At 43.3% G+C, this 13,150-nt stretch overlaps 1 protein-coding gene across 8 annotated transcripts in view; it reads right to left on the reverse strand.

The window, feature by feature from the left end:
- Positions 1 to 13,150, reverse strand: part of PHACTR1 (phosphatase and actin regulator 1) — a 374,079-nt gene that overhangs the window by 22,747 nt on the left and 338,182 nt on the right. The window lies entirely within an intron of this gene.

A 13,150-nucleotide genomic window follows, 5' to 3' on the forward strand; every position in this document is an offset into this window, starting at 1 on the left:
GACACAGACCATGTTTCGCTTTCACAGTTTACTCTGTTTTCAACCCATGAAAGACAAGCTACATTATGTCATCTTAGGCACGGCACTCCCACCCCTATCCCAGGCAGAGCTGCTGGGAGCTAAGCTACACAGATGTCTTCAATTAATTTCCTTCCTCCCATGCCTGCTTCCTGACTCGCATGAGTATTTACAGCTAAGACCCAGCTAACCCTCTGCCTGCCCTCTCACAAGCCTCCTGAATGTGCCCAGCTTGTTCAAACAGCGTTTGAATATGCAGGTGGTCCACAGAAAAAACAAGGGACAGTTTGGCAGCACTGAGGGCCGAACAATAGCAGCCCTCCTCCTCCACACCCTCACTTCCCTCCTCCTTTCATGACTTGTATTAAAGTTTAAAATGAAGGATCAGCGTGACTTGCGAGTCAACCTGTACAACAGAGTCACCACAAACACAATCTAATTACAGATGGAGGACCTGAGCGCAGAAACAATGAATATTTAGAATACAAAACAAGGGAGAGAAGCACAAAGGGGTATTAGGAAAACAAAGAAAACCACTGTGATGACATCAGAAGTCAACACTGTTGGGTCCGCTCCTACTCTGCTCCGAGTCAATAGGAGTTTTGTCAATGGTGCCAGTGACAGGACAGAGCCTTCTCTTCATTCAGACATGGCTGTTCAGAGAAGTTCCCAGTCTGGGGTCCTGCTCTCTATTTACCAACTGCTCAGCCAGTTGGCTTGTCAGGTGCCCTGTGAGGTACCAGGTACCGATAGGAACTGTGATATGAACACTGGCTGCATGGCTTCCTCTTCTCTGACCAGTGCTTCCTACCATCAGGGCCCAGAAGCCCGCTGACACTGGGCTGGACAAGGGGTGTCTGACAAAGGCTCCTCAGAAGCTCAGTCACTGCTCAGAGCTGTGCACACATCCCCAGCCCTCTCCAGAGCCAGGAGCTCATGTGTGCACCAGTTCAGTACTCCTGGTTTGCTCAGAGCAACCTTCTGACTACCCTCACGCCATGCATGGTGCACAAGGCTGAAGCACATGAGATGTGTAGTAGCCTTACCTCCTGCATGAAGGCAGAAGTTTGGGCACCTAATTTTACACATCCTGAAGATTTCCACCAGCAGAGGTGATACTAACCATACTGCCTTTGCTGCCACTTTGCACCACTGAGACAAAACAGCAGAATATGGCTCTATTCCAGCAGAAAATTTGGAGTGACTGGCTCTGTTTCTTTGCCATGGCAGATCGAACATTTACCTCATTGGAAAAGTGCTGATAGTGACAGAAACTCAGCCTTAATTCAGAAGTAAAGAATTCCTGCGACGTACATTGAAGACAGAAGGGCTATTTCAGTGCTTGCGATTACTGTCCTTAAGATACAGTAGCTGTTCCTAATGGGATGCTTCATCTCAGTTCTAAGAAGAAATTAAAGCTACCTTATTTCTATCAGCACATGAGAATCAAGGAGAGTAGGTTGCCAAGTTTAGCCCCACTATGTATGTCTGCAGGAACTGAATTATGTAAAGTTTTTAACCCACCACACTGTGATGCTTCTCAAGAGGATGTGTCAGAGGAATGTTAAGGACAGACTCCAGACATCCAGCATGCAGCTGCGCTTCTACAGAAACAAATAAAATGCAACACGCAAAAGGAGACATCAGCCTGAAAAGAAGGCCTCCAAAAAAGTCCTCCCCTTTCCCAAGAAAATGATGATTAAAAGACTCAGCTTACAGTTCTGATGAGAATAGTTCACACTGGAGCATTTCAAACAAAAGACAGAGGTTTTATCTATCCACATGAATGATTTACATAAAAGAGCAAGTCCTCCACGTATTTACTTCCCAGTACCTGCTATGAAGTAGAAGCATTTAAACAAAGCTTTTACTTCACTGTGTCATTGCTTCCACACATGAGGATAGGGGTTTCCTCCAAGTATGCCCTCCGTATTATATGTATTCCCCATTCCTGTTCTGCTCAGAGACCTATGGACTGTGGGGTTCTTCCCCAAGACACCCAGTAGGGCCTCTGATGAAAGCTCACCAGAAATACCTGTATTTCCCATTGAGAATCAGTTTATTTTATGATTTATTTTATGATCCACTTTTTTTCAGGCTGCAGTGTGCTCCTGCCTAAACGATAACCATCATCTTCAAGGGATATAATGACATGGCAGAAAAAGCCATGATATTTTTGGTAGATACAGTCTGGATATCTGAAATTATCCACATTCATGGGTTGTAGATCATTTCTGGACTCTTAGATATGCAAGAATTTTTAATAGCAAGACTTAAGCAGTAGGAAGAGATAAGGTAACTCTGTAGTTTAACAAAATCATGACCAGTCTTTACAGACCAAGCACAGCTGAAGGGTGAAGAAGGTAATGAACAGAAGCTCCGGAGGTGCCTGGACTCCAGTACCAGTGTCTGCTTTTCATTTCCATGAATTGCTGCTCCATTCCCATTTCCATCTCCTATTGGATTGATTAAGCTTGATCTCGCTCCTTTATTGAGTCCCTCCCTGATAAGCAAATCAGGCAAACCCAACCCCTTCCCCAGCCCTTCCTTTATAAGCTCTCACAATTATTTCTTTTCTTCATCTCCTGCTCTTTTCATTTCATTTCTTCTCCTGCTTTCACAGTGACTTCCACCCCCAAATCTTTGGGCTTTACAATCTACTCCACTAACTCCTCAGAACTGCTTCCTTTTAGTTCTTATTTTTTGCCTCTTAACCTTTGGGTTTGCCAGATGTTGGGCAGCTGTTAACATTACCATCTCTGAAAATATTACAACTAGGTACTGAAACTGCAAATCAAGAAATATAAACAGCTCTTCCTTTGTTACCGTGGCTGCGAAGATACATTTTTTTCACACCAAATTTCAATATACCATCTCCAGTACACTGTTGTGATCTTGGCAAACACTAGGTGTGATACCTCCACTCTCTGTCCTTCCCTCCTAGGCTGCCTATAATAAAAATATTAATGAAGCCCACCTAGCTTGCAGAGGTTGATTTCAGTGGTTTGATTGCTGGATTGCTGCTGTGCCTTCTTTCATTTAACATCACAAGGTTGCATGAGGCTGTCAAGAGGGGAAAGGTCAGGTAACAAGTGTCCAATTAACAACACAATCAGAATAAACAGGAGAAAAAGGAGGTGAGGAAAAATGCGTTGGCAGAGCCTGATGCAACAGCAAAGAAAAGATGCGTTTATGAAAACTGTAAGAATCAAGTGGGATGCATGGTGCTGCTACTGATCAGAATAGCAACTCTGGTTGTTTCGTGGAGCTGTAGGAATATAACCAAGCAATATAACCTATAACCTAGGAATATAAACAAGGAAAAGGCAGATCTTAGGAGCAACAGCCTTTCAACAGCTCTTTCTGTATTTAAAGACCCTATGTAAACACACTTTACTATATGCAAACATGCTTAACTGTGCCATGCATGTAGTTTTGCAATAAGCATCGGGTATTCAAGAGAATAGAGAAGTCTGCTTCACGTAATTTGTGCTTTGCAAAATGTTGTCTGTTTTATACTTCACATGTTTTTGCAATATTGTCAATAGCGATTTTGTAAATACACTGACAAAGGTTTTCCTACAAAAAAAACCCAAGCCTTCCTAAGATTTATGCTGATATAAAGTCCTTTCTAGGACTTCACTGAAAAAATAATATCCGAGTGAGATTGTCAGTGAAAAATAAAACAGATTGCTCAGATTTATAAAAATAAACCTGACAGAAATTTGATTTTCTGAATTAATTCCCTTCATGATCAAAACATACCACACTACTTGTGCTAGAACTATACAACACTCATCTTTTACTAAGGGCTTTGAATGGTGTTTTTCTTTTTTTCTTCTTTTTTTTTTAAACTTGTCTGGGCTGAGCACATCATAGTGGATGAGTAGGAGTTTGGGGGCAGCAGGGACAATCACATGCAAAGTCAACAGCCACTGATTTAAAGCACCGGCTAGTGGGGATGCAATCACTTCGGAGAGTCAAAGGAATGAAAAGCTGCATTTTCACTGATGGATACTACTGTTTGGAGCCTGCACAGCAAACTCAGAACTCAGAACGGGAAGTTCCTAATCAATGTGACAGTATCCAGTGTGTGCAATAAGAGGAAAAAGTGGCTGTAAAACTATCCAGGCAACAGAAAACACCTGAACTAAGAGCCCACACAGTGATGCTTAGCTTGCTCTGCAGTGTGGTCATACCCAGAAGGCTCTCAGGACATTGGCCAACTAGCTCTGGAGATGACAGATTCTTCCTGCCCTTTTGTCTTGTAACACATCTGAAGCAAGGTGCTCCTGGCTGCCTAGGATGTCACCCTTCTAGGAGTCATGGGTTTTACCTCTGTAGTCTCTTGTGGTGTTGTGGATGAGTTCTGAGAAAGAGATGGTTAATGCCAGCCAGCACCAGGACGGTGGTTTCTGGATATCAGGAATTACTCTTTGCTTCTGCCCAGAGGGCAAGAACATTTAAGAGCTTATTATGGGGTCATCTGTAAGTATAATGGTATAATGACTGGAAACAGAACAGGGCTTGCTGGAAAATGATGCCCCGTTTACTTGCCAGGCTTGTTAACTCTGAGAGTTTGTAGATTCAAGAGGCAGAACACTGAAGTTCTGCAGCGCTTGAATGGTGACATCTGGCGTGTGTGACCCAAGAGCAGTACTGATAGGCAAATAGGTTACGGGTGGTCACAACAGGGCATGCAGCAGTATGGCAACACCAAAATATTTTGGAGCCCAGCCATGCTCACAGACTGTTTCTATGGCATAAGTCACTCTGACATAAAGTAACTTCTGAGCACAGTGGGGCATAACCTCTGGAGCACCTCTTGAATTAATTCTCTAGATGCAAATCTTCTTACTCAGGTGCATCTGGGTTCATACCACCCTAGAGATTGCTCTAAGAGAGGAGCAAAACAGAGCTGAGCACTTGAGAAGGCAGCTGCTACAAAGAACTACTTGTCACACAGCTCTTCAGTTGGCATAAATGGGCACGACTGAAGCCAGCAGAAATGCACTGATTTACATCAGTTATATAATTTGACATGAGGAAAATTTGATGGCAGTAAAGTGTCTTACTGTTGCTTAATTTAGCTTGCCTTTACTAATAATAATGCTGATAGCAAAGCAATATCGATGAATTACAGATTACCAGGGGCTCTTTGTACTCCCATGCCAAGCACAGAAAAATGGAGAACAAAAACGAAGAAGAAAAGCTTGCACTTGCTTGTGCCTGTTAACTGTTAGCAGAGGGCAGGAAAAAAATACTTCTTTTCCTTATGCCACTGTACAATGAGCAAAAAATATCTGTAAGCTCAGTGGTTCACCTTCCCTGTATTATCAGCCCAGATACTGTCGGCCAGACTTAAGAGTCTACAGAGAACTATCTTCCTCCTAACAGGATTTATAAAATGGGATTAATACAGCTTTATCAATGAGTAAATAAACTGAAAGCATATTAAATAGAAAATCCCTACCCAAAGAGGAAAATATAAGACTTTTACACCATTAAAATTCCTGTACTAGAGTCCATTAAGATGATGGCTAATTTGTAGGATACATTATCTCTTCCTCTAAGCTCTCTTCCCTGTGTGACAAGTCTCCTGGTATCTGTCATGCTAATACTTCTTATAACTTCTTTTCCTGAGACATTAAGGCAATAAAACCATGAGGAGTCTTTGACACAATTCAGTTGCCATGTAATGACTACTCTCCACTTCCTTGCTGATTTTGAGCATTCAGCCCCTGGGAGATTGTGGTACTTGTGCAGCTAAAAAGAAGCCTGGGGTAATGAATAGAGAAGACCACAGTGAGCAGAGACCCCTGCTCACTGCTGGTGAAATGGATGAAGCACTACTGAGAGAGAGTTTAGATGAGAACTATTTAGCCAATATACTCGAAGCCAATATACAGACTCAGGAAGTGCTTGCTTTTGGAAAAAAAAAAAAAAAAAAGCAACTGGTATGTATCAGTTGAAGATCTAAGTACTTCCTGATGGTGCCTTACTAGTCTTGCTGCCCCGGCATTCCAGTTTGCTCCCTGAGCAGCACCACCTCGTCCAGGATAGCTACAACAGTCCCATGTCCTGAAGGAGAAAAGTTGCGCTTCGGCTCAGTGCTTCTTCCTAGTGCACCACAAGAAATACCAAGCAGTCTGTCACATGAACCAACTGAATGGCAGCTCCTATAACATGTCTGCAGTCATGTATCCAAATGGGCTCTACAAGAAAATCAGATTTTCCACTGAAATTGTTCGTATTTTAATTTAGGCTCTAAGCAGTCCCTCAGTGTTCCCCAAAATTATGCTTATCCCAGATTTTATTTTGTGTTGATAAACAGCTTCAGTACAACTTTAAAGCTCTACCTAGTCTAGATTGCTGTGAAGATTTTTAGAAAAAATAATCAGCAAATTTTCTGCTTGGTCAAGCATCTGGATAGTGAAAAATATCCAAATATTAATAGCAAAGGTGTCCCTTTGCTTAAAACTTGAAACGTGACCAATTTGTTTTTTCATTCTTTAGCCTATGTGAATCTATTCTTGACTCACAGCAAAAACAATGCATTCTTTTCTGTTTCAGCTGACCGAAGGATTGATGTATTTTGATTTTGATTTACTCTTGAGAAGTTACAAGCTCCCCAAGAAAGAACAGGCTGCCCAGATTAGATCAGATTAGATCTCCTGGGTAAAGAGAATCATATTCAAAATGTAGATTCTGATAATTCATTACACCTTCATAAAGTTAAAATCTTGCCTACGATATGCAAAACACATTTCCTTAAAATACTTAGATAAAGCAGAATCATCATGGTCCATGAACTTTGCATTTTGTTAAAAAATAAAGGAATGACTATACAGTCCTACAACTCTGAGAAGAAACACCCTTTTATACTTGCCTGAATAATGACACACCCAATTTGACATAAGATCACAGGAGGAGATTCCAGAGAAGCTCCCTTTACAAATGGGAAAGCAGTATTACAATGCAAACATCTGCATTTTCCCAGGGAATTGCTTAATTTCTTACTTTTTTCTAAAGATAAAGCCTCGTATTTTTAGTACCAGCCACATAAATTCAGCTTTCAGCCCCCCTTTCAGTAATACTAACTGCAAAATGCTTATTGATACATTGAACACTGCAAGATCACACAAGCTCATCTCACACCTCAAACTCTAAAATGGAGCTTCTCCTGTTTCATTACCATTGTTTCATTACCATCAAACCTTTTAGGCAAATACTAGCTGTTCACATAAAATACTACCATAACAGTTTAATTTAAAAAAACCACAGAATCGTCTAGGTTGGAAGAGACCTCCAAGATCACCTAGTCCAACCTCTGACCTAACACTAACAAGTCCTCCACTAAACCATATCACTAAGCTCAACATCTAAATGTCTCTTAAAGACCTCCAGGGATGGTGACTCATCCACTTCCCTGGGCAGCCCATTCCAATGCCTAACAACCCTTTCAGTAAAGAAGTTCTTCCTAATATCCAACCTAAACCTCCCCTGGCACAACTTTAGCCCATTCCCCCTTGTCCTGTCACCAGGCATGTGGGAGAATAGACCAACCCCCACCTCTCTACAGCCTCCTTTAATGTACCTGTAGAGAGCAATAAGGTCACCCCTGAGCCTCCTCTTTTCCAGGCTGAACAACCCCAGCCGCTCCTCGTAAGACTTGTTCTCCAGACCCCTCACCAGCCTCGTCGCCCTTCTCTGGACTCTCTCGAGCACCTCGACGTCCTTCTCGTAGCGAGGGGCCCAAAACTGAACACAGTACTCGAGGTGTGGCCTCACCAGAGCTGAGTACAGGGGGACAATCACTTCCCTAGACCTGCTGGCCACGCTGCTTCTTATACAAGCCAGGATGCTGTTGGCCTTCTTGGCCACCTGAGCACACTGCTGGCTCATATTCAGCCGACTATCAACCAATACTCCCAGGTCCTTCTCGGCCAGGCAGCTTTCCAGCCACTCATCTCCCAGCCTGTAGCACTGCTTGGGGTTGTTGTGCCCCAAGTGCAGGACCTGGCACTTGGCCTTGTTGAACTTCATACAGTTGGCCTCAGCCCATCGGTCCAGCCTATCCAGATCCTCCTGCAGAGCCTTCCTACCCTCGAGCAGATCGACACACGCACCTAACTTGGTGTCGTCTGCAAACTTACTGAGGGTGCACTCGATCCCCTCATCCAGATCATCGATAAAGATACTGAAGAGGACTGGCCCCAGTACTAAGCCCTGGGGGACTCCACTAGTGACCAGCCTCCAACTGGATTTGACTCCATTCACCGCAACTCTTTGGGCCTGGCTATCCAGCCAGTTTTTAACCCAACGAAACGTACACCAGTCCAAGCCACGAGCAGCCAGTTTTTTGAGGAGAATGTTGTGGAAAACAGTGTCCAAAGCCTTACTGAAGTCAAGGTAGATCACATCCACAGCCTCTCCCTCATCCACTAAGCGTGTCACTTTGTCATAGAAGGAGATCAGGTTCGTCAAGCAGGACCTGCCCTTCATAAACCCATGCTGACTGGGCCTGATTGCCTGGTTGCCCTGCAAGTGCCGCGTGATGACACTCAAGATAATCTGCTCCATGAGCTTCCCTGGCACTGAGGTCAAACTAATAGGCCTATAGTTCCCCGGGTCTACCTTCTGGCCCTTCTTGTAGATGGGCGTCACGTTTGCTAGCCGCCAGTCGACTGGGACCTCTCCTGATAGCCAGGACTGCTGATAAATGATGGAAAGCGGCTTGGCCAGCTCCTCCGCCAGTTCTCTCAGTACCCTTGGGTGGATCCCATCCAGCCCCATCGACTTGCGTACATCCAAGTGCTGTAGCAGGTCGCCAACCATTTCCTCATGGATTGTGAGGGCCACATCCTGCTCCCCATCCCCTTGCACCAGCTCAGGGTACTGGGTAACCAGAGAACAACTGGTTTTGCCGGTAAAGACTGAGGTAAAGAAGGCATTAAGCACCTCAGCTTTTTCCTCATCCCTTGTAACTAAGTTTCCCCCCGCATCCAGTAAAGGATGGAGATTCTCCTTAGTCCTCCTTTTGGTGTTGATGTATTTGTAAAAACATTTTTTGTTATCTTTAACAGCAGTAGCCAGATTTAGCTCCAGATGAGCTTTGGTCCTTCTAATTTTGTCCCTGCACAGCCTTGCAACAGCCTTATAGTCCTCCTGAGTGGCCTGCCCTCTTTTCCAAAGATTATAAACCCTCTTTTTTCTCCTAAGCTCGAACCACAACTCTCTGTTCAGCCAGGCCGGTCTTCTTCCTCACCGACTCGTCTTTGGACACATGGGAACAGACCACTCCTGAGCCATTAAGATTTCCTTCTTGAAGAGTGCCCAGCCTTCCTGGACTCCTCTGCCCTTCAGAACCACCTCCCAAGGGACTCTGCCAGCCAGTGTCCTGAACAGCTAAAAGTCAGCCCTCCGGAAGTCCAAGACAGCGGTTTTACTGGTCCCCTTCCTGGCTTTGCCAAGAATAGAGAATTCTACCATTTCGTGGTCACTGTCCAAGACAGCTCCCGACCACCACATCTCCCACCAGTCCGTCACTGTTTGTGAACAGAAGGTCTAGCGGGGCACCTCCCCTGGTAGGCTCACTAACCAGCTGCATCAGGAAGCTATCTTCCACGCTCTCCAGAAACCTCCTAGACTGCTTTCTCTGGGCTGTGTTGTGCTTCCAGGATATGTCTGGGAAGTTGAAGTCCCCCATGAGAACAAGTGCTGACGATTTTGCAACTTCTGCTAGCTGCCTGTAGAACTCCTCTTCTGTCTCCTCATCCTGGTTCGGCGGTCTATAACAGAACCCCACCAGGATGCTTGCCTTGTTGGCCTTCCCGCTGATCCTAACCCACAGAGACTCAACCTTATCAGTCCCAGCCTCAAGTTCCACAACATCAAAACACTCTCTAATATAGAGAGCCACACCACCACCCCTTCTGTGCTGCCTGTCCCTTCTGAAGAGCCTATAGCCAGACATCGCAGCACTCCAGTCATGAAAGTGGTCCCACCATGTTTCCGTGATGGCAACCAAGTCATAGCCTGCCTGCTGCATGATGGCTTCCAGTTCCTCTTGTTTGTTACCCATGCTGCGTGCATTAGTGTAGATGCACTTCAGTCGGGCCATTGAACTTGCTTTTCCAAAAGTAATACTATTCAACCAAAAGCTGATTTTACAAACCATAATTCACAATTCAAGGTCAATCCATTAATGACATAAGGAATAAAATGGCACCATGAAAATCAGCCTGAACTGAACACATATGTTTGCCACCTACAAGCATATTTGTGGTGTGCTTGTTTTAGAATCTTTTCTTTACATAGTTCTGTGGTTTTGTGTCTGTGAACAAACATACTTACAAGAAGGCTTTAAGGATATATTTTTTGAAGGAAAGATTTGAAGGCTAAACCTTAGAAATATTATTTGCCTTACTCCTCATAGTAAGTTATTTTTTTCTGCTTAAATTCAATATTCCTTTTGTCCAAAGACTAGTGTTTGGAGGCTTCTACTGCCGTCTTCTGCACTTACTCAGTTTTGAGGAGTAGCCTTGTATTTGGAGGATCTGAAAGAAGAACAGATCACCACCAACATATTCGTAAAGGTGTCCTCAGTCTTCTGCTGCTGAAGAGCTTCCTGGACAATCCTATGGACCATTCAGCCAAACAACATGCCTGAGACAAGGCCCAGAACCCTTTATCTCTCTATCACCCAACCAAGCCTGACATGACTGAAGTTGTGACCACCCTTGGTGTTTTTAAAGAAATTGGGGGGTCTCCCTCTAGTCCCCAACACATAGCTGCTTATTATCATAAAAGTTATTATCATAAAAGCAGAGCAATGTCCAATCAAAAGTCTGAATAACAAAGCCCCTTCCATCTTTGTGTGTTACCCTGCCCCAGCTCCTGGTGCTCAGGGAAGCTCACACGAGTGAACATGGCTTGATACATGCATGGTGGCCTTGGGGTTTGAGGTAAAAAACAACTGTTTAGGCAAGAAGATCTGTGGAGCTAGGAAAGGAACCATCGAGGGAAGTTGAGAATGGGAGTACAGCCCTACTCCCTCTTACAACCCTCTAAGACCCTCTGATTTTTCCCAGGGCCCCTCTTCTCTCAAGGTCTTCCTCTGAGATATCTACAGCTGCCTGAGACTTAAATTTTGCCTATGCTGAGAAGCAGTTGCAGGCTCCAAGGAAGGGTTGATGGCTGAAGTACATAACAAAAGGACCATCTTCTCTATATAGCTGATTCAGCTAGTATGAAGGTAAGACCTCCTGATGGGCCTTTGTGGACCATCGTGTCTATATGGTGTATACATATAGAGCACAGTGACTGTATGTTTGTACCCTGTTCATTATTAGTTATCCTACACTTCTAGCACTGTCAGCATTCAGTTTGCCTAATTAAAAAAGCAACAGCACTCTTTTTATTTACGTAGGTACCAGCACAACTGTAATCCTAAAAACACCAAGCTAAAACACATAAGCAACCAAAGTTGGAAAATTTTGCTTGGCAGTCCAACTAATATGTGAATGTTGTGATGAAGTTCAATCCAAAATACAAAAAGATGTTGGTTCTAAGGAAGGAAACTTTGGAGTGGAGTTTCACCACTTTGCTGACAGCAGGCTCAACACTTTTAAGGGTAACTTGAAAAAGTCTCCTCTGTTATTGCAGCAACAACAGACAACTCAAAGAATGGAGACTGAGGGCTCATATACGTCCCCTGATTGTGTTGGTGCAGGTCATTTTACCAGCACCAGCATGAAGAAAGGCAAATGAACAATACTCCACAAATCCAATTAATCTCCAAACAGGCACTTTGAGTATGGTGATGTCAAAAACTTATCTACTTTCTGAGAAACGAATCAAAAGCTAAATCACTCAGTGACTTGGAACATTCACAATACAGGAATTCCAAAGAAATGCTTTTATAACTGAAGTTGGCAGTGTTAGCAATTCAAAACCACAACAATGCAGTTTCTGGGAGAAAGGGTGCATAGGAAATAGCATGGTGCCCACACTTTGCCTTGCAACTGAAGTGGAAAATTCCTGGAAGTGAACAATTTTGAGAGCTTTAAGAGTGATTAACCATTTTGTGCCAGAGGCATTTCAGACTCCCAGAACTGTATAAAAGGCAGGTTAGTTTATAAAGAGCCGTGAATTACTGCAAAATGTTCACCTGGAGATTAAGAATTAGGGCTGGGTGAAACATTTGTGACAAACAGGCAAATTGCCAAAAAATTAAGTTCCAGGAGGTCAGAAAACTATATGCGAGGTCGAACTTGGTGAATAGTTTCAGCTGAGAAAACAATTTACTAGACACTACTTTAAAAAAAAAGAAAAAAAAAGAAAAAAAACCATTAAAAATGTTTGGTACTGACCTGAAATGGTATTTTCATTTTATAATAAAAAAATAACTCTTCACCAGGTTGATTTTATTCAGTTTTCCGTCCCCAACTTGTTAATTATTTTGTTCCAAATGCAAAAAGGTCCTTATCCAGCCAACTTTTCAGCCAACTTTGTTAGACAAAACTCTTCTTGCAGTAACTGTGACAGTAATTACAAGCACGTATTTACTGAAGCAGGTTACAAGGTTGTCTCTCCCCAGTAGTAGCATTGCCAGCTGCAGTGCAGACGTCTGGGTCAATCCTGTCCATTTAATGGTCATATCTACATCTGGGCTACCTACTGATCAGACTGAATCTTTGCACATGTTTTTCTGTATCTGCATCACTGCTTGTGAATTCAGTTCTTACCTTTCTAGAGACCTTCATTTCTCGCCACCCTACCCAGAGATTTGCCCATTATCCAAATTCCCACTATGTTCAAGGACACAACCTGTCCCATTCTGGATGGTGTGTATTTAATGCCTGAACTACTAGAACCTACTTCTGCATTAGTAAAATCCGTATGTGCATACATATATATATATATTTATATGTTTATATTTAAATTGTAGCATCTGTGTGCATCATGCTGCACCAGAGACAGAAAATACCAAGAATGGCTAGTTTGACAACAACAACAAAGAGAAATTGTTCACCTGTCTACAATATATAGAAAAATGCCTTAGGAAACTGCATGGTTGTTATTTTGACAAGATATCAGACACAATTTGCTCAAAGTTATATCATCATCT

This window comes from Cygnus atratus, chromosome 2 (genome assembly GCF_013377495.2).
Source record: "Cygnus atratus isolate AKBS03 ecotype Queensland, Australia chromosome 2, CAtr_DNAZoo_HiC_assembly, whole genome shotgun sequence".
Taxonomy (NCBI): domain Eukaryota; kingdom Metazoa; phylum Chordata; class Aves; order Anseriformes; family Anatidae; genus Cygnus; species Cygnus atratus.